The sequence below is a fragment of the Podarcis raffonei genome, chromosome 7, assembly GCF_027172205.1.
Source record: "Podarcis raffonei isolate rPodRaf1 chromosome 7, rPodRaf1.pri, whole genome shotgun sequence".
In the NCBI taxonomy this organism is placed as follows: domain Eukaryota; kingdom Metazoa; phylum Chordata; class Lepidosauria; order Squamata; family Lacertidae; genus Podarcis; species Podarcis raffonei.
Genome location: NC_070608.1, coordinates 62,328,941 through 62,348,150, shown reverse-complemented (window position 1 = coordinate 62,348,150; position 19,210 = coordinate 62,328,941). Strand labels below are relative to the sequence as shown.

The 19,210-nt window shown below is 42.9% G+C and overlaps 1 long non-coding RNA gene across 2 annotated transcripts; it reads left to right on the top strand.

Moving 5' to 3' along the window:
• Positions 1-4,457: 4,457 nt before the first annotated feature.
• On the top strand, positions 4,458-17,674 carry LOC128417773 (uncharacterized). Of its 2 annotated transcripts, none has more exons than XR_008331548.1 (2): positions 4,458-4,771; positions 17,097-17,674. It is a non-coding gene; the product is annotated as an uncharacterized LOC128417773 (long non-coding RNA). The 2 variants fall into 2 exon arrangements; XR_008331549.1 differs by lacking the exon at positions 17,097-17,674 and adding an exon at positions 6,262-6,904.
• Positions 17,675-19,210: the final 1,536 nt, after the last annotated feature.

Genomic DNA, 19,210 nt, shown 5'->3' with positions numbered 1-19,210 from the left:
TCAGCTCAGCACTGGTCATGCTCCCCTAAATCCACCTTTGGCCATTGAGGTAAGATGCAGTGGTACCTCGGGTTACAGACGCTTCAGGTTACAGACTCCACTAACCCAGAAATAGTACCTCGGGTTAAGAAGTTTGCTTCAGGATGAGAACAGAAATTGCACGGCAGCGGGAGGCCCCATTAGCTAAAGTGGTGCCTCAGGTTAAGAACAGTTTCAGGTTAAGAATGGACCTCCAGAACGAATTAAGTTCTTAACCCGAGGTACCACTGTATGTGCAATTGGAAAGCTGATAGCATGCTGTTGGAAAAATGGGAGGGGGAGAAACTAGACTGTTTAGGTTTGGGTGTTAAGTACCGTATATATTCGATTCTAATGTTCACCTTTTTTGGCCAAATTATGTTGTGAAAGGTGCGCATTAGATTCAATGGCACATTTACATTTGCCAGCAAATACTTTTTTGGGTTTCAAGTTTCTGAAAATTGAGGTGCGCATTGGATTCAATGGCGCATTAGACTCATGTAAATAGGGTCCTTAAATGACAGGCACCCAGGGACAGTATTTACACAAAAGTCCTTCATTTCGAAACTTTAGCTGTCCAAACCATATTAAAATACAGTACCTTCTTCTTTTTTGCCAGAACATCTACTTCATCTTCAGGCACGTAAGACTTTGTCACTTCACAGGAACTCTTGTTTTTGCTCCCTGTTCTCCTTCTGCAGCCATTGCAAATCAGCTGGTCTGGCGTCCCACTCTCCCAATGGCGGCATATTTGAATGGATGTAAAGATAGAAGCTACGGTCATTCCAGGACCAGGAAAGGCTTGCCACCATAGTTCATGCATTGGTAATTAGAAAACTGGATTGCTGCAGTGTGCTCTACATAGGGCTTCCCTTGTGCTTGATCCGGAAAGCACAGTTAGTGCAGAATGCTGCAGCGCAATTGCTGACAAGAGTGAGGCCCTGTCAGCATATAACACCTATGCTCGGGGAGTTGCATTGGCTGCCAGTTTTCTACAGAGCCAAGTACCAGGTGTTACTGTTAGCATATAAAGCTCTTAACAGCTTAGGACCGGTTTACCTATGGGATTGCCTTACCCTACGTGTGTCCACCTGGCCACTTCAATTGGCGAAATGAAAGAATGAATTGGCACTACTAGTGTCACATAACACTCGTTCTACATTTATAAGAACTCAGTTGCTTAGTCTGGTGGCACCTGTGGAATTCTCTGCCTATTGAGATCAAGCAGGTGTCTTCACTGTACTCTTTTTGGTGCTTGCTAGAAACATTCTTGCCAACCTAACAGTTCGAAAGCATGTCAAAGTGCAAGTAGAAAAATAGGTACTGCTCCAGCTGGAAGGTAAACGGCGTTTCCGTGTGCTGCTCTGGTTCGCCAGAAGCGGCTTAGTCATGTTGGCCACATGACCCGGAAGCTGTATGCCGGCTCCCTCAGCCAATAAAGCGAGATGAGCGCCGCAACCCCAGAGTCGGTCACAACTGGACCTAATGGTTAGGGGTCCCTTTACCTTTACCTTTTTACCCAGATGCTTAGAAAGTTGAGGTAATTTTAATCCATTTTAGTATTTTAGCTTTTGAATGTTTTAAAGTGTAGTGGTGATTTTTTTTCGTGACTTTTTTTATCTTTTTGTAAACCACTTTAAAGTTAGTTTGTTTGTTTACAATCAAGCAGTGTATAAATTTTATGAAACAAACAAACAAACACCCTTGGCCACCTCAGAAGAATGTGTGACATTTCCCTGCAGCCACCCATAAAAATTTCACTAGCATGTTCTCTCCCCTTTAGTAATTTTTAAATCAATTTCTTTTCTCGTTAATTGATGGACAACGCCGAATAATTTTTAGCACAGTACTAATTTAAGGCTGATATCCAAGATTAATCAGTAATCATACTCTAAGGAAACCCACCCACTTAATGCTACTTTTTAAAATTATATTTCATAGTTTTATGATTTAATTGTTTATTTATGATGTGCTGTGCAATAAATGCTTCCCAGAGACCATTTTTATTAGATAATAATTACTTTGAAAGTGCTTTAGAGATACTAGCCTTAGAAATCTTGTATTTGCAGTATTTTCTCTTACATTTATTGTAATGTGTTCTATCCGTAGAATTAAATACACATTTTAAACATGATATTATTATTTTGTGCAGGGCCTTTTAAAAAGCCCTTAAAATAATAATATTAATAGTTTTACAATCATTTAACAGTGATAGGCAAACTTTTGCCAAAACATTGTAGCTATAATTGCACCTAGAAAAGAGATGAGGTTATTTATTATATTTTATTTTGCTTTCAGATATGAACCCATAGCATTTAGTTTTGTTTGTAACAGTTCTGCTTCAACAGTGTCTCTTAAGATTGTGTCAGCAAGTTGTCAGGCATGCTCTTATTTCGCAAAATCCCCCTCGTAGATGTTTGTGACTTCTGCTGAAATGCAGCCATTTGTTTGTCTCCCAAGCTGTCTCTCTGGAGTTTGCCACGCTGCCTGATACGGGGTTTCATACACAGAGGTCCCTAGCTTCGCAAAGCTAGGGTTGAAATTCTCACTGCACACCGCGGGGTGGAGCTGATCCTCTCGGCTAAGTTGGGACATTCCTCTTTCTGACACAGCACTGTGGTTAAACACTTAAAGAGCCTTCATTCCTTTTAGTGAGAGGGGATTTCCACTGGTGTTGTGTTTCCCCCTGGTTACTGCACCTTGAGCAAAGTTCACTGGGACAACTTACTGCTGGGCTGAATTCAGTTTCCTCTCATGTTGAAACAAATCTGGGTTTCACCTGTTTGTAATAAGAGCTTTCCGCTGGCTCTCTGCCCTTACTCCTCGTGAGTGTCTGTATCTGGCGCTCAGCTTGAGTAGCCGTACGGCCACAATGCATGAATCCCATGAATATGATTACCTCTGTGAGACTAGGCACCGATAGCCCCGTTTTATGTTTGAGGTGTAGGATTACTTAATCACTCAAATACTGCACACCAAAAATATATGCTGGAGCAGGAACCCAGGAGTCTGACTTTCCCTTGCCAATTATTAACATGTTATCAGTCATTTTCAGATCACAGTTAACACCAGCAGATGCGCTTTTAGGGTAGCACAACCGCACTGGGCGCCACGCTGCAGGGGGCTCCACGATGCTGTAGGATGGAGTGGGGGGACATGGAGGGCTGAATTTTAGCATTGCACGGGGCGCTGCTGAAATTTGAGAGCCCAAAGTAAGTCACTGACACCAGCCTGCAAAATGGAAAGGTCCTGCTTTATTTTTTTACTGTCTGTTCTATGTTTTCCCCCCTTTTCGAGAGCCAGTGTGATGTAGTGGTTAAGAGCAGTGGACTCGTAATCTGGTGAACCGGGTTCGCGTCTCCGCTCCTCCACATGCAGCTGCTGGGTGACCTTGGGCTAGTCACACTTCTCTGAAGTCTCTCAGCCCCACTCACCTCACAGGGTGTTTGTTGTGGGGGAGGAAGGGAAGGAAAATGTTAGCCGCTTTGAGACTCCTTAGGGTAGTGATAAAGCGGGATATCAAATCCAAACTCTTCTCTTCTTCTTCCCTCATTCTTGCTCTAGAACGTGGATAGGGAACTTGTGACCTTCTAAGTGTTGTTGAACTCCAGTTCCCATTAGCCCCAGCCAGCATGGCCAAGGGTCAGAGCTTTTAGTAGTACAGAAAAGAAAACACTGGCAAGTGCAACTTGGTGGAGAATCGCAGGGATGAAGAGTGCTGTTGTGCTTAGCTTTTCCTGCTTGTGTGCTTCCCACAGGCATCTGGTTGAACACCATGAGAATAGGATGTTAGACTAGCTGGGCCTCTGGCCTGATCCAGCAGGCTCTTCTTACATTCATATTTTGCTAGTGAAAAAAGCTGTACCCGTTGCACTCTTTATTTTCTAGCCAGGTGTCAAAGATAGGAATCATTTCTCCTCCTTTGCACCTGATCATATGCGCCATCTAGGGTGACAAGGGCTCCCCAAAATTTTCAACCAGGGGACCAGCTCCCCCAAATCTGCAGCAGCCAGATGTGCATGCTGCACAACATATTTACCTTATTGCGCAGCCTGCGCAGTGTGCCCATGTTACTTGCACCCGCCCTGTGGTCTGCGTGTGACTAACGTCAGCACGTCATGTAACGTGTGCACATGGGGTGAGCACTATGCACAAGGTGCGCACATGACGTCAGCATGTTGCTCGGCATGCTGACGTCATCCACGCACATCACCTCCCTTGTTCTCTTAGAATGGCAGTGGTGCCCAGCAAGTTCCTGTTGAAAAAAAGCCCTGCCTATGTGACCACAAATAACAGCTTAAACAGGTTCTAGCATTCTAGAGAAGAATTTGGCACCTGTTGAAGACCTTTCTCACAGGGATAATCCTGGGCTTCTGTCACTGTTCCTTTTAATATACTGTAGTTTTAAAAGGTTTTCATCAGATTGGTCACATATTATATTGGTTTCTGTTTTGTATATTGCTTTGAGATTTTGTTTGGTATTTTTTATGATAAAATGCTAGCTCTTTTTTTCTTAAATAAAAAAGAAAGATGGGTCCCAGTGTTGTTGTTTTTATCCTATTCATAACCTTCTTTCTCTTTAGTACATAGGAAGAAGGAATGGTTGAAGATTTCTATCGGCTACCATTAAAGGAAAATATAAGGAGGCCTGCGCCCCACAAGTGCCTTACTTTGACCATCAGGGAATGCTTGCTTACTTGAGCCAATGTAAGGACCAGCAAAATCATCTCTACTGCCTCAGAGATAAAATGCGGTAAGCCCTCTCCTTCCTTCTGAAGTGTTCATGGGAGGCAGGAGAACCTAACTCTGGCAGTACACCCTTTGGCCCAAATCCCTCTCCTCATGTGGTCTTCGTTCCCTTCCAAAGTGAAGGCAGGGGAGATGGGTAAACTTAGAAACATTGCACCAAATGTGGACTGCCTGTGTCTGAGCTCAAATTCCTCTTCCGCAGTGGTCACCTTGGTAGTGAAGGGAGGAGAATTCTTCGCCTCTTAAGTGACTGTGGGTAGGAGGAAGAACACAATGAGCAGCATTTATCACAAGGTCACACTCTAGCCACTACAATAGTATGAGAATAATACCAGCTGTGGTAGCAATGGTCTTTCAAATGCTGATAAATATTGTTTTCACATGTTGTTTTGCACTGCTGTCTAACCCACTGGACAGCTGCATTGTTTTGTCTAGGCCCACAGATGTGTTTAGTGTATTATAGGATAAATTTCTGGCTATCCCAGCTCCCTCTCTTCAGATAATATGGTCATTTATTATTAATTTTTATTGGGAAATGTCTACTCTGTCTACACCTCCTGAAAGTAGATGACAGTGTCAGGAAGCTGCCACTGGTGCGTCCCCTCTTGAGTCACTGTTCTGTTCTCACCTCCACCCACACCTGTTCCTCTCTGCCATTTGCGGGGAAGTCCCAGCCTTCTGCCCAGACAACAAATTGGGTTTTAATTGGACAGAGGAATGGGACGGAATTTGACAGAGTGTTCCACTGGCAAATGGGAGTGTTCTGTTGGATGCCTTTTGTGCCAGAAGCATACCTTGCATTCCACCAGCATACTGGGGCTTCCAGTAAGGCCTATGGGCAGTGTGAAACTCCCTCATCCCATTAGCGCAAGGATACCTGCTTGTGCAACAGGCGTTTCCCTCCATCTCTTCCCTCTGCAACCTTCCCAGATGTGCTTTAGAGCAGGCATAGGCAAACTCCGGCCCTCCAGATGTTTGGGACTACAATTCCCATCATCCCTAGCTAACAGGACCAGTAGTCAGGGATGATGGGAATTGTAGTCCCAAACATCTGGAGGGCCGGAGTTTGCATGTGCCTCCTTTAGAGGGTTGGGGGAACCCCAGAACGGATTTAGGGGTGGCGCTGGGGAAGGAGAGAGGAGGAAAGTCCTGTTGTGCAAGCAGATATCCTTGTGCTGACAGGAGGCTTACCTAGTGCTACACTGGAGGCAAGACCTATGCCTCCTCAGGCACAGTAACTCAAGAATAGGTTTGCTCTGCATAAATCCAAGTACTTTGCCACAACTGAGATATGAATCAGGCCACCTTCCTTGCAAAATAAATAGTTTATACATGCCTGTTCTGTTGTTTAATATACTGAAAGGAGCAATCAAAGAATGCTGAATAAACATGTTGGACGGGAAAGCCTGCTGAGTCATCGTGACGAAACTATTTCTCTTCAGTTGTTGCGCAGGAAAGCATGTGATTTGATTGTCGCCGTTGCTTTTTCTTCAGAACCAGGCACAACTGCGGTGATCTGAACAATGGTCAAAGCGATACCAAAGTATGCAGTGCTGAAATTAACAACCCATTCAAATTGCATGTGCCTTGTGCCAGAATATTATGGTCTTTGGTTTGACTATATACAGCATTTATTATCTCTACAGTTCATTACTTATTTGGTGTGAGTGGGGCCTGTTTCATTGGCATTTCCACCGAATGTGCCAACTTTAAGGAAGGCAAAAAATCATGCATGGATGAATGTAGGTTAGAACATTCTTTGTCAGATACACACCACGTTCTTGATGTGAGTTACATTGATTGGAGGAGTCTGATACTATCCTTTTGGTTGTGTCCCACCAGACTGCCTACACATGAATATTCATATTTGTATTCCTACAGGCAAAGGTGGAGTCCACTTAGAGTTTGCTTTTACTTAGCAACCAAGGAATCTCTTTCTTTTCAAAAATGTAAATGGTAACAGGAAAATAGCATGCATTTATAAACTAAATATATTGCAAAGAGTTGTTGGTGTCTTTTTTTTAAAAAATCCGCTTTGAACTAATAATATGTAACTTGTAGTTTTTATATTCTGCATTATACTCTGCCCTGAAATCTACTCTGATGAAGGATTGGCTATAAATATGCCTAATAATTTTTGTTTTAAGTAAACAATTAGAGCATCAAAATGATATTGCTTTCAAAAATAAAAATTCTCCAGTCTTTAACACGTTCTTCTTTACACACTCACTTCTTGCACACCTTACATTTTTGCTTCATGTGTGCTATTTGTCATAGTCACCTAATCCATTCCTTACATGCAGCCATTTTGGGATTCCTCCATTTTTTTTGTATCTAAATTTATTAATTTATTTCATGTTGCAGGGCCTCAATTAACCTAATGCAGGTGTAGGGAACCTTTGGCACTCCAGATGTTGCCAAACTACAACTTCCATCATCCCAGATCACTGGCCCTGTTTGCCGAGGCTGCTGGGAGCTGTAGTACAGCAGCATCAGGGTGAGGAACCCATCTATCCAGATGTCGGATTACAACTCCATAATCCCTGGCCATTGCATGCTGGCTGGGGATAATGGGAGGGCCAACAGCATCTGTAGGGTCATAGGTTTCCCCTACCCATGACCCTTTAGAAGAAAAATGAAGGGTCTCCTTACTTCTTAAGATCTTCATTTTTAGGCAATGCCAGGATTTCAAGTAACCAGAGTTGTGAACAGTGCTATTTTTCAGGGGAAAAGGGTGTCAGAACTGACCATGAACACCTCCCTTGTTCTCTTAGAATGGCATTGGCACCCACCTGAGAGGTGCCAGAACTGAGTTCCAGTGAGTTCTGGATGGAAAAAAGCTCTGATTGTGAACATTTGATTTGACCAAACTGAATTAAAACTTCAAATCTGCAGAGGGGTGTGGGTGTGGGTGGGTGTGTTTACATATATGCATATACATCTTTGGAGTTCTGAAGCTTTATTTCAGATTGGTAAAACCAAATGTTCACAACTCAGGCTTAAAATCCTGACAATGCTAGTATATATATTATCCTGCCTGGTTTTTAAAAAGCACTACTTTTGATCTATTTCCTGGATTTATTTTGTTAATGCGCAGATTAATGCATTTTTGTGCTTTTGATACCATATCATTTATGTTGAATTATTGGTGGGAAAAGTGAGAGGATGAGATAGTTATACATTCTGGCAAAATCAACTTCTTGTCCCCAACTATACCTTGAATAGACCTGCCCAGCCATGCGGAAAGGTTCATTTGCATACTTTGCCTTCTCTTCTAGGTGATTACCGGTAGTTTGCTTTGTGCAAAATGCTTGATATTTTACTTATTAAAGAAAAGAAAGAGGGGAAGAAAGCTTTTCTATTTTTCCACAAACCGAAAGGCCATAATTTCCTCAGAGGTATATGAAAGCACAGGGTTTGGCACAGAGCCAATATTTCAGATTATGGAAGGATTACCGATCTGCAGTGTTAACTATTTTGTGGAAATTGTTGCACGATCCTCTTCCCCAATATGGCTCTCATGCAATGGCTTCAGCAGGAGGCTAGTTTAGGAAAGTTGCCACTTCTTTTTATGGGAAGGCTCAAGTTTCATTTAATGGCAGGAAAATAAGATGATGGATATATTTTGCTGCTTAATTTCCACCTGCTTTTCTTTGCAGGCCTTTTCATGCCAGAAATAAGGTGGTAGTTATGAACCTCACTGTTATGTGCTGAGTTGAATAGGATCCAAATGCAGCAGTCTGATTGGTCATAGAACAATAGGATTCAGAATGCAGCAGTCTGATTGGTCCACAGGAGCCACCCAATCCAGCTCCAGGTGAAAGTGAATCCGCAACCTGATTGGCCTACAGGAGAATCCTGGAATTAGCCAATCACGTGGGGCCCATTGTGTAAATAATGTATATAAAGCAGACATTCTGGGAGAACTTCCATTTCGCCTCACCACTATGAGCTGAATAAAGAGCATGAAATCCACTCTCGACTCCAAGTATATTTCACTCACTATGGAAGATGGACTTGTTCTTTTGGACAACAGAGTTAAATAGCCGCAGACTCAGGTCCAGTAATCCTTTACCAAACTGGCAAATGGAGTGGGAGCAGGGCTTTTCGTTTTTTCAGCCAGAGCTCACCAGAACTCAGTTCCGGCACCTTTCAGGTGGGCACCATTGCCATTATAAAAACAAGAGAGGTGATCATGGTGAGTTCCGGCACCCCTTCTTCTAGAAAAATAGTACTGGGCAGGAGGATTGCAAAATGTCAATTTGGAAGGAAGGTGTGAGAGGTTCAGGGCAGGCAGGGACCGTGGGCAGCTGTGCTTGAAGTCAGACCATGAATGGAAGTTTCCCTACCCAGGATCACTGCTTAGTAGAGCTGTCATCAGGGCAGGACCTTGCGATTGGGCTCTTCTTAGCAGAATGAGCAAAAGGGCCCCCAAATACAGCACGGCTTTCTTTCATTTTATATGAAGCTAGAAAGGTATTATTTCTTACTTTTGTTTGTTTGCATTAGGAATATGGCTGTGGGTGTACCTGCCAAAAGGACGTGGGTGGCGCTGTGGGTTAAACCATAGAGCCTAGGACTTGCCGATCAGAAGGTCGGCAGTTCGAATCCCCATGACGGGGTGAGCTCCCGTTGCTTAGTCCCTGCTCCTGCCAACCTAGCAGTTCGAAAGCACGTCAAAGTGCAAATAGATAAATAGGTACCGCTCCAGCTGGAAGGTAAATGGCGTTGTCGTGCGATGCTCTGGTTCTCCAGAACCAGCTTAGTCATGCTGGCCACATGACCTGGAAGCTATACGCTGGCTCCCTTAGCCAGTAAAGCAAGATGAGCGCCGCAACCCCAGAGTCATCCGCGACTGGACCTAATGGTCAGGGGTCCCTTTACCTTTATGTACCTGCCAAGGAGTCAAGGAGTCTTCACATCCTCATTATGGGGACTTCTGTAAGAGCAATGTTTGCTAGCTCATGCCTTCAGAGTTTTCCCAACATTAATAATCCATAAGAAAACTTGGTCATCCATGGTCAGATAAAACAATCCCTTTATCTCCTACATCTGGTGAACTTTTTTATTTATTTCACAAGTGAAAAAGTTCCTAGTGTTGCATAAGAGCTGCAGGCATGAATATTTGATAGCCAGACCTCCCATAAGTGTAACAAATCTGATGTGCTGCTGGAAGCCATTAGGCATTCTGTTTACTCCGTAAGTGTACATTTTTAGAAATCTATTGAGAGTCACAGTCTAAAGAGATTTGAATTGGGGGATTTATTATGCGGCTGAGGTTGTGGATGTAAATTATCTACTTCCCCAGGAGTTTAGTGAATACTTGCATCCACTCTATGTATTTCTAAACTTGATTAATGTTTTTCACATTGGCATCATTCTTGTAGCTGTGTGTTTTAATGAATTGCTACTGTACACCCTTCACTGGTGTGCATTTGTAAGTTGCATGAGTACAGCCATTCTGAGGGTGAAACCAGGAAGTATCAGCCCCACATCTTCTCATCTCCCCTTCCACCACCCACAACAATACGCAGTAAAACACCCAACATCAACACACTCCCAGTTTCCCTTTCTCACAAACAGCAGACCATGAAGCAACACAGGGACAGGAAAACTCTCAGTACATCACAACTTACCAGGGAGAGAGACAGATAACATTATCTTCTCTTGCTTTTGGCCACCATCTCCCATTAACATCTGTGTTCCAGCTTGGGCTGCCACTGTTCAATTAGGATGACACTGTTTGCAATGGTATAGAATTTTATAGGAAAGCACATTTGTAGCTAAACGGCTTTGATAAATTTTGAACATCCTTGATGATCTGTGGAAAACAGCGTGCACTTTTTAATTTTAATTTTCAGCCAGGTTTCCAAACCAATCCAAATTACGCTTGAGATCTGCATTGTTTCATACTCCAGAAATGATGTCTTTTTGGAAACCAGAGGCAAACCAGTATGATTAAACTGACAAAATGTAATAGCTCCAACCAAATATACCGTATAGCCAATGTAAATTGAGTAAACTGGAAATGAATATTCTGCGGATGACATAATGGAACTCTAGACTTTACTTGTCGGTCATGTTGTTAAATCACTTAACTATTTACACACCATGCTTGTTAATGGGGAAATATTTTAATACAATATCTGACAAAGTCGTACTCAAAGGAGGCGCACTGAAATCAACAGACTTCAGTTTGTCATGACTGGGGATGGAGAAGAAAGTCAATTCAATTCCCATTTAAAGCCAAATCTATCAAATCTGCACTTTCCAAAATAATATGAGACATGAAATCCAGCCATACCCTCTGGATTCACACTTATCTGAATTCTGCAATGTAGTTCTTCAGCCAAGCAATGTTTCACAAAAGAATATTGGGAGAAGTGTGCCTAAAACTTAATATATTAGTAAACATAACATTAAAAATGTATTCTATTAGGAGAAACTACAAGCAAGCAAAGGGCATGGTGCACAAGGTTTTCTGTCCGCCATAAGCTTCCCTTTCAACCTGAAAAATGTCTTAGGAAAAATTCTCTGCAGCCCTAGAAACATAGCTGTCAAAGGTTACATATTTTCGTGAGTTCATGTAAGTTGTATCCTGCAGTTCCCTCTGCTGCTTTTAATTAACAGTTTATTAACGTAAAACATTTTCACGTGGTTATGAGCATAATTGCACAGTTAAAGCAATTGTTTGTGGTCCAACATCATTACTACAGTTATGGTATGAAACTGGCAGTTATGGATGTACAATAAGGAAAATTGTGGTTGCATAATATTCAGTGGCGTAGCGTGGGTTGTCAGCACCCGGGGCAAGGCAAGTAATTTGCGCCCCCTAACCTGTGGATTTGCGCCCCCTAACCCGTGGATTTGCGCCCCCTAACCCGTGGATTTGCCCTAACCCCAGATGTTGCGCCCGATGCGGCTGGCCCCCCCTGCACCCCCCACGCTACGCCACTGATAATATTCAACCTCTGTCCGAACCTCTGCACATGATCTTACTCTGCTGTGTGACTTATTGCTTTTCCTTATACTTGTGGAAATTTCCAACCATGGTAGAAGTTATTGTTACCCAATAGCACTTAGCTGTATTGGGAAAATATGAGTTTGAATCAGGCATAATTGCCTACCTCTCAGCATTCATGATTTCGATTTTCTAAAACCATTGGTTCATTTTGGAGGGTGGGGAGGGGACATGTATTGCAATGCCAGTTCTATACATGTGACATAATAAGGTCACAGAATGGTTGGTTAAGGTCTTTCCTCTCTGTCTAAAAAAACCCAAACAAAATATAACTCTACAAAACGTTACAATCACGTGGAAGTTTGTATTAATGACTGTGGAACAGCCACTTCTGCCCCAACAGGTTAAGCTGTCCCACAGGATCCCATTGATCGGAAATGTAAGGAGGGCTGGCTAACAGGTGCTCCCGTCCTGAGCTCACCTAGAAGGGGCATCAAAGGTAATTTGACATATTGACAGCTATTAAGCCAGCATGTAGTCATGTCATCTTTTCACTATATTTTCAGTGTTTTCCAAGTGGCAGCAGACGATCATCCAGAGAGGAGCTTTCTCAGAGGCTCAGGGAGCAATCCCATGGCAAGATCCACTGGGATGAGTAGCTTAGGATACAGCAGATTTCCGTCTGAGTTGACTTGGCTCAGCTCAACTCCGGCTCAGCTGAAGATATGGCAGTGTAACTTGTTCCTCCTGCTCAGCATTAGGTACCAACAGGAGTTGTTGCAGGAAAATTGTTTAGCCTGGCTTTATTCTATAAAAAGACTACTGGCTGATTCTAAATAGTCATTACCAGCAGAGTTGAAAATGTCAGAAATTTTATTGGTCTGCTCATGAGACAATTTAAACATCATGGGCACCAGGAATTTCCCCAAATGCCAAACCAGTCCCCTACAAATACATGAACTTTCTAAGCATGCATACAGATATATAAGACAAGGGTGATGTAACATAAACGCTTTCTTCCTGCCCACAGATTCCTCTTCCTTGATATTTCTGATACTGATTGGGTGGGTTGAGTCAGCTTACACATTAAAATGAGCTTCCTAATGCACATTACTGTGATTAGTTCAGAGATATATAAAGGTAAAGCCGAGGGGAGAATTTAGCTCATTTTTTGGTTTTACTCAAGTTTTGACTTCCTAAATTTTCTACCTGCTGTATTTCCGCTAGGAATTTTCAGGTTATTTTACTGCCTCGTCTGGTATGCTTGCTGCTGTTATGCAATCTGTTCTGTCCTTTGATTTCATTTTATTTTAAATTAAGGGATGGGTGGCAAATGTAGTTTCTTTTCCACTTCCCACTCACAGCTTCTAAATGAAACAAAGGACTTAAGTTATGAACACTTTTTCTCTAAATTGATCTTATATGCTGAGTTCAATTTCTCATCATGCTTTAACCCACAGTGTTCCGTTGCTCCAGAAGCGGTTTAGTCATGCTGGCCACATGACCTGGAAAGTTGTCTGTGGACAAACACATCATGCCCTTTATTGATTCTAGCAGTTTCTATCAGGGTAAACCATATCATTTGGCAGAGGGAGGCAACTGCCTCGTGCGGCGGGTAATGTGGGGCAGGGGCAGCAGCCACCTGCCTGATTCTCCCATGTCCCCCAGCCATTCCCCCTCTTGTAGGATAGAACTGTATGAGCCACACAACCTGTCTTGCACCCCCTAACATAGGTGCAGCCAGGATTTATGTTGGGAGAGGCAGTAAACAACGTTTTTATATCCATTTCTAAACAATTGGCGTGTCCTAGGTAGGCTGATGGTTGGAGTTTGAACACCAATGATAGCCAGGAAACTACACTATAATGAAATAAAACACTGGTTCACAACAAACATTAGCTATGAGCTCTACACTGATCCAAATTGTGAACTTGAATAAACTGAACTATATCATCGGCTGAGGTCTGAGGGTTTTTTGCAGTATAAATAGGCTGTGAGAAACTTACAGTCATTTCTAGACAAGCCCTGTAGGTGCACACTCTTAAGAGAAACTATGATAAACTTCCAGAACCAAGCCACCTGTGACACAATTGGTCAGTTCACGGAAGCCATGTCCATTGCTCAGTTGGATTGTCAGTTGTGTCACTAGAATGTGCCATGCCATCATTTAAGTGACCTCAGAGAGTATTTCAAATATTCTGATTATTTCTACTTTTAGTTAAGCATTTTTATTTATTGATTTGGAAGGGGACAGCTGCCTCCCCTGCCCAATGGCTATGACCATGCCCAGCGATGTAGCAAGCCACTTGGGCGCCAGGGATGGTGCGTGTGCCCAGGGGCAGGGCAAGCCACTCACTGGGCAAGGCGACCCAAGGCAGGGCCCATGGAGTCCGCCTGCTGCCTCCCGCTCAGCATGGAGCCTGCAGGCGCCTGAGCCACCGCATCACTCCCAGGAGAGACGTGTGGCTCAGGTGCGCTGCAAGCCCCACAGTAAGTGAAGCCCCCTGGGTGAGTGACACCCAGTGTGCCCCCCTGCCCCCTAGCTATGTCTCTGACCATGCCCCCTAAGTAACATGCTTCACACAGGTGTGCTGGATGATGCTACCCATAGAATGTATATGTGGGCAAGGTACCGGGCAAGGAATCACCATCTAGTCCTTTGCCTCAGGCAGCAAAATGTCATGGGCCGGCCCTGGCTTCTATGGGAAGCCTTCTTGTATTCTGGTAGCCAAACTAGTTCAGGAATGTCTAGCCAGTCTACAGGGAGTGTTTACAGTAGGTAGAAAGTGGGGCATTGCTTCCTGCTTCTTTGACTGCCCACTTTGCTGTGGCTGCACAATTTTCTGCAACTCAATAGCTAAGGTGGGGAGGTGGGTTTGGCATTGGTGAAAGTTTATTACACATTTCCCCTATTGACTTAAGAGGGGCACTGCCTGTCTGTTAACAGAACTAGAGAGCCAATCTAACTTTTTTTAAAAAGGGGTGTGTGTGTGTGTGTGTGTGTGTGTGTGTGTGTGTGTGTAAAATAGAATGAGAGATAACCAACATGATGTGAGTGGAAGTCCATTCATGAAATGGGGTTTCCGCTCCAGAAGGCCCTCTAGAACAGGTTTTGGGAGATCGCATGGGAGATTAAAGGCAGGGAGGAAAGAAAAGGGAAGCCTCAATCTGTTTGCAGGTTGTTCTGCTTGCAGGTGAGTATCAGCCATTATTAAAAATACAATGCAAAACAATAAAATGTGTGCACAGCGGAGCGCTGAATCAGATTCAGAAGCCTAAAGGGCAAGGATGGTGGGGTTGATCTGTGTCCGTTACAATGCTTAGTGTATTACTGGTGTAGTAACAAATGTTAGGTGTAGTAAAACTGTCAGGGTACTAAATTATTGCAATAAATTAATAGTTAGCGAGAAAGGGATGCAAAGATGGTCTGAAATGGAATCATACACTTGTATGGTGCTTTAATACTCCCCCTCTCTATTTAATTGAAGACCAGCTAGCAGCTTTATAACACAAACTGTGGGAAATGGCACAAACATGCAGGCTCAACCCTTCAAAACAGCTTATTACCACTTTCTGACAGACCACAGCAAGACACCCATTTAGGGCCTGCATTTCACTTTGAGAGAGATAGGCTGCAAACCTTTTCATTTCTAACATTTAATTTTGTAACAGGAAACATACATTTTCTCTGCATGTCTGGCATTTCACAAGGAGCGTTTACTAAAAAATTGCCTTATGTTTTCCATTATCACAACTATGTTAAGTGCCCGACTAATGAAAATTACAAATATGGTAGAAGAGTCTAGCCATTTTTCCCCTGCCCCTGCTACAGCTTTAAAATCATTGTCCTTGTTCACATGCAGAAGAAAAATCAATGCTGTGACAAACAGATTTTAATCTTGATGGGTTACTGAAGTCACAAGATTTCTATGGAACTGATTGGGGCTTTTCTGTGAGTTGCTCAATGATTTTATCTTCCGGCACTTGATGAGTTTGTCTGGTCAAGAGATGAAAGCAAAGTATAGCATTAAAACACTGTTTTAAGCTAATGCCACACAATGATTTTTCTAAAAAATTCATGGGGGAAATATATCTAAATTGTTCCTGTCATAGCAATATTTGGGCATCCCAGCTCTCCTCTATCTGACACATTATCATCTCAAAACTATAGCTTACTAATGTTTTTGGTACGGACTGTGGATGATTGGACTGGATACATTCTGAGTGCACAGAAATGCTACAAAACCTGCTGAGGAACCTGTCAATTGAGTAACTTGAACAAACAAAAGCCAGACAAATGCCATGGCTAAAAAGTACAGTAAGTTGTGTTAGATGCTATATGGGCATGAATACAGACAGAAATGTGAGCTTTTGAACGGAAAAGCTGAAGTTCAGAGGAATTCTAGTTTATAGACCTTGAGAAATCAGTGGAGGTCTGAGATAAAATATAAAACACTGGAAAACAAGAAATGTGAATTCCACACACATGACTGAATTTCGACAGGGGAAAATGATGCTGTGTAAGGTCTTGAGTTTTTTAAACAGGCCATTAATATTAAAGGAATACAAATGTATATTTTAATGTAATGCTTGGGTCTACTTCATTCTTAGGGCATCAGATGTTCCATAAACTGTGGGACTGGGGTCAAGAGTAGGTTGGTCTGTGTTGTAAAGATAGTTTTTGATGAGATGCCTTCAGGCTTGGGCACACGCAAATGTAATCTCTGAGATAGTTCACATACGCACTTCTCTTACTAACTGCAACATCAAGAGGTGACTTCCACATACACTTGTCACTGTGAAGCTAACATTGCAGACAGAAGTTTTGAGTACCAGCTGATGCCACCTTCCCTGTGACACGGGCAATCGAGTGATGATACATTTGTGTGTGAATCAGCCCTGAGATTCAATGTGCCTGACCTAATTTCATAATTAATTCAAAATCCTAGATTGATTTTCTGGATGTCCAGCAGACATCAAGAAGATTAATCTGAGATGCCAAATTAATTATAAATCAACCTGCCTGTTGCACTCATCTCTAAATTTGTTGCTGGGGGAAAAACAATCCTTCAGAGATCCAGTGCATCCATTGAGGCTGTGAATGCTGTATGGCTGGTGGTTATGTTTCATAGGAATGTCTTCAATATTGCTTCTGACGTTATAGTAAAGTGCAACACAGCCCTCATCCCAATGCTTGTGTACTTTTTAATGTTGCACTTCCATTTTAAAAGATCCTTAGGTCAAGAGTGGCTTGGGGAATTATTATAGGTGGTGAGTGTCCTCATACAGTACTGCTTAAGGATGGAGCACTCATGCAGCACCTGATAGCAGCTCCTTGCACTGACTCTAAACCTCTGCTGCCCTGCAGGATATCTTCAGGAGAAGAAAAGACTAAGGAATAAAACCTACACAAATCTGAAGTGGAGTCCCTCATTCCAGCAACTCCTGCAGCCAAGCTGGTGCCAAACGTCTTGCTCTGCTTTCCTTTGGACCACCTCAATGAGGTCTTGTCTTCTGGGCAGCCCAGGACCTCTATACACACTGCCCAGGCTTGTGTCCTGGGGAGGTTATTCTGGTGCTGCTAACACAGCAGTTTGACTTCACCCCCAGAGGCATACTCCATTGTCTCTTGAGACCGACAAATGCCAGCAACAACAATCTCTGCTTTCTCGACATCATGTGTAATAATATGCACCTCTATCCTGTCCCCTTGTCTTTCCCCCTAAACGATAACCTCCAAATGCTGTAACCTCATGTTTTCCCCGCCTCCAGTCTCAAAGCTGCCTAACACGATGAAGCTTACCCTCAGTGCTATAATACTTCAAAAAATGTGAATGGAAGTATTTTTCAAATCGTATGTCTAGAGCAATCCTAATCTACTTTATTCATGTGAAGGCCTTGAGAAATCTCTTGAGCCTCTTGAATAAACGGAATTATGTTGTAGAACTCATTCTTTACTTTTGAGATTTACAATTATCAGTGTATAAAATGTTCCCCAACAAAACAGAAAAGAGCATGACTAGACTGAGGCCTATTTTCCCCCACCCAACCTGCCTCCTGCCTGATTACCGTAATGAGAATAGAAGCATACTCCCTGGCTGCTCCACCACCCTGTCACTGGGGCTGCTCTCCCTGCCTTCTATGCATTGGGGCTGAACCTCTGCAGCAGGAAGCCTGTTCTATTTGTGGGGGCTCCCTGTACCATTCAGAACCCTGGAAGATGGGTTCTGAATTGCAAGGGGGGCCTGCGTAAGTAGGAAGGGCTCGCTCCTGCAGAAGTTGGGATTGAGCACGCAGAGGGCTGCAGGCATGCCAACTGTAATGTGACGAGCGACAGGTTATCACATGAGGTGGAGCACCTGAAAAGGGCTTAGCTCAAGAGAGAAAGAATACAGCAGTCTGTATGATTAATGCAAACACTGAGCTGGGTCTTGCACAAAGGCAAGAGCTTGGCTCTCTATGCAGGGACAAAAACAGACCTTTATGGTTCTGATTGGGCCCATTTATTGATGGCAACAGGTTGCTTAATTGTACAGTATCAGGAAAATTCAGTCAGTCCAAAATACCAGAGAATAAGTGTTGAGATGTTATGGGATGTCTGAAACTGACAGATTTTATTCTACCCATCTAGGTAAACCTATACTCCTATATAGAGAAGGTACAATTAAGATGGGGTTTTTTTCAGGATTGGAGCAGACACAAAAGCATAACCAGGAACAGTTCGGTAAGTTAGTATAAAACCATTTTAAACAGAAGCATTTTCAAAAATCAACACCTAAAATATTTTAAGTAAAAGCAATCTGGAAGAGATGAGTTTTGGTGGTCCATTTAGGCTTATATAGAAGAGGCCGGCACAATTCAGCAGGGAGGGAATTCCAAAGTCAGGGTGGAGTGGGAGATCACCACTAAAAAAGACCTTGCCTCCCAACCAACATAACCAATCGTATTGGTGGGTCCACAAGCAGGGATTTCAAAGTTGTTCTTAATGTACGAGCAGACTCATATGAAGGAATCCTTCAGGTGACTAACCCTAAATTGTAGAGGGTTTTAAAGGTAACACCAGCATGCATGCATTAACCAGAGATAATCTGGTACATATCCACTTTTATTTATAATAACTATATATATAATTAATTTACAGTGCAATCCTAACCATTTCTACTCAGAAACTAGTCAGGAATGGCCATGGAAGCTCAGTAGTAGAACATTACTCTGCATGCAGAAAATCACACTTCTCTAGAGAGGGGTGTGAGAGAACCTTCTGAAATCTTGGGAATCACTGCAAGTTATTGTAGGAAGTTGCCTTAGACTGAGTCAGACCATTTGTCTATCTAGCTCAATATTGTCCGCAACAGAATGGTCTTTAACTGGTGGCTTGATCCAAGGTGGGTTGCAACAGGAGTGCTACCATCATGCAAATACATGGGGAAAGATTCAGAAATGCATGTTAGCTTCAAGAGTGGGTCCTTGGAAAAGGTCGAA